Source organism: Chenopodium quinoa, unplaced genomic scaffold (genome assembly GCF_001683475.1).
Source record: "Chenopodium quinoa cultivar QQ74 unplaced genomic scaffold, ASM168347v1, whole genome shotgun sequence".
In the NCBI taxonomy this organism is placed as follows: Eukaryota; Viridiplantae; Streptophyta; class Magnoliopsida; order Caryophyllales; family Amaranthaceae; genus Chenopodium; species Chenopodium quinoa.
Genome location: NW_018745177.1, coordinates 525,001 through 528,181, shown reverse-complemented (window position 1 = coordinate 528,181; position 3,181 = coordinate 525,001).

The following is a 3,181-nucleotide window of genomic DNA, read 5'->3' as shown; positions in this document are numbered from 1 at the left end:
CCGTGTTAGTACCTCTTTATTGGGGCAGGTTAGGGGGGAAACCTGTTCGATGCGTAATCAAAACTAAATAAATTATTTAGGGTTCGTTTGGCATTGCTGTGGTTTTCTGTTTTTTGGTTTTTTGTTTTTTAAAAGTATATGATATATGCCCCATAATGAATCAAAAATTATTTAAACTTATTAAAATCATGATAATTTTGAAAACTGACAACAGAAAAATGGAAACACTTTTTCTTGTTTCCTGTTTTTAGTTTTTGGTTTTAAAAAAAAAGAAAACCGAAAACCAAAAATGATGCCAAACAAGCCCTTAGTTACTTAGTTGAGAAGTTTTGTTGAATATTGTATGCTTGAAAAAACAGGTTCAACGAGGTAAGTTCTGTGTTGATAGGTAAATGCATGTTACTGTGTTTAAATACGATTATGTACTCAGCTTTGCTGATTGTGTGTTTCTGTGTTTGTTGGTCTTGTCTTTACCTTGGCTCAATGATGACCCATTTTTAATGGAGAGTAGTAGAAACAAGTAGAGAGAAACTTTTCAGGTGGTGAGGCATATTCATGATGGGCATGAGTGAAGAGTGAATCATGCTAGTTTCCATAAGTACATGATGTGTTATTGCTTTTATATTTTCTATAATATTTCTATTGCGAGACTAACATGAAGGCTTTTAAGTTGGATTGTTTTGTTATGGGCCTACAATGGTTCCAAGTTGTAGGTTTGAATTTGTTTTACTTTGGTTTGACTTTACTTTCGTAAGTTGACTTTTTAAGTAGAGTCGTTTTAAAATATTTTAAATGAGAGTCTTTCGTTGTGTGTCTTTGATAGTTGCCTTAGCCTTTTTCACGGTGGCGGTAATATCTTAGATGTTCCTATTTAAAGTTCTAAACAGGGCAAAACAAGTATTTTAAAAGATAGGAATTTCTAGGGTGTTATAAAGTGGTATCAGACGCCACCACCGCACAACCGACATTCCATATACTGCAAATTGCAAAAGTCAATTTTGTTTGGATTTTCCCCCAATTCATTGTAAGTAACTTATAATTAAGTGCTAATTTTTTATTTAAGTGTGATTTTTTAATTGTTTAAATTCTTTTTTTTTAATGGTTGAGGTTGGTTGTTTGTATTCCAATGTTAGGCTAGGGTTCTCAATTCTCAAATTGTTCACTTTATGAAAGTACTTTATGAAACTATAACTTGTTATTTGTGTTAAATTGTTTGGTAATATTGATTATATGATATGATGGTAATTGAATTATTATTGATTCATTGTTTTTATTTTTATTGATTTAAATAGGACATGTCAAACAATTCACCTAATTCAAACAATTCTAAGGTAAAGGGAAAACAACCCAATCTTCGACATTTCTTGTTTAAAAGAATGAAATCTCAAGGAAATTAACCCACTTTATTTACGGAATTTCACCAAATGCCCCTCAATTATTTTTTTATTCACCAAATACCCATCAAAACTTTCAAATTCACCTAATACTGCCGAGTTTAAGAAAAATATCACCAAATGCTCTTAATGACTAACGACGGTTAACATCGTTAGTCATTAACGACTAATATGCCACGTGGCAGCCTCTAATTGGTTGTTCTAATATTAGTTAATTAATTATTAAAAAAACTTTAAAAAATAAAATAAATAAAAATAAATAAAAAAAATACCCTAACCACCCAAGACCCACCCCACCCCCCAACGCCCGACCACCAGCCACCACCGCCAGATCCCACCCCTCCCCCTGCGCCGATGGTCCCTTTTCGCCGGCAAGGGCAACCCCCCACCCTCCGATACCCCCTCCCCCTACCCCCAGCCCATTCTCCCTCCGTTTCCCCTCCCCTTAAACCCCTCCCCAGCCTCGAAAACCCCTTAATCGAAGCGGCAGCGTCTAAATGACAGGGTAAAGTCGTATCCCCAAATCAAAAGTAATTCCTAAATCCTCTAACTAATGTAGATAGGGAAGTAGGGTCGAATCCACAGAGAAACGAGTCTTTCTATTGCTAATTAATTAATATAATCTAGATTATAAAGTAACCAAAATATAATGATCGAAGGAAACTAAACTACGAAGATTAAAAGTGGGAAAGAATAAAAGTAGGAGGAAAAACAATGAATAAAAGGCCTAGGGAATAGGTTCACCAATAAATAATATTCCAGGGTAAAACATAATAATCAATCATCAATGCATAAATTAATCAGATCATAAAGGGCTTTCGCTACGTAGTATACAATCACACAATTAATTTACCGGTATTAAATCTCATCACTCGAATCTTGACTTAACCATTTATAAATTAACCTGCCTATTGAAACTAGACCTAAACATTAATTCTCATCTGTCGAATCTCGAATCAATATTGTTAAACTCATGCATAAAAGATCTGCGCAAATCTAGTCACATAGCATTAAATCAATCAATAGGAAATTAATCTAGCATTGACAATTAACAACAATAAGTTACCCCTTCATATTATTTATGGATCCCCACAAACCCTAGAAATAAAACTACTCGCACATAATTAAATCTAAACATATCAAAATAATAAAACAAAACATGATCAAGGGAATAAAATAAATAACTAAGATTAAGAGAAGAGAAATCGTTACCAAATAAATTTGGAATTAAGAATAAAGTTAAGAACAAAGTATATGAGAGAGAAACTAATCGAAAAGCTAAGTAGAGAGAGAAAATCTAAGAAATAATTAAGAGAGAGTAAAAGAAGATACTAAACTCGTTTTACGGAAAAAGTATTTATACTAAGTAAGAATCCTAAACTAAAACAAACTTAAACGACGCTAATCGTCTCCTAACAATAACACGCGCCCGATCGGGCGAGGCACCGCCCGATCGAGCGCACCTTTTCTCCATTAGGTACATTTCTCGCGCCCGGCCCGGCGCGAGTTCGGGCGCCAGCCTTGCTTCCCTCGTCCGGTCGGGTGTGCCTTCGGGCGCCAGCCTCTTTGGCTGGGCAGCTTTCTTGGGCCACTATTTGGACTTCGATTGGGCTCTAATTCTTCGGGCCAATCTGGGTTTCCTCTTCGGGTCTTGAATACTTGGTCCAAATGCCCCGGTATCACATGTACCGAGCCCTTAATCACCGGTTCGATGGCTCTAACCGGCCCTGGGATATAGAAACTGGTCGTGCTTCTCCAGTGCTCGTAATTGCTCCATAATATCTCGG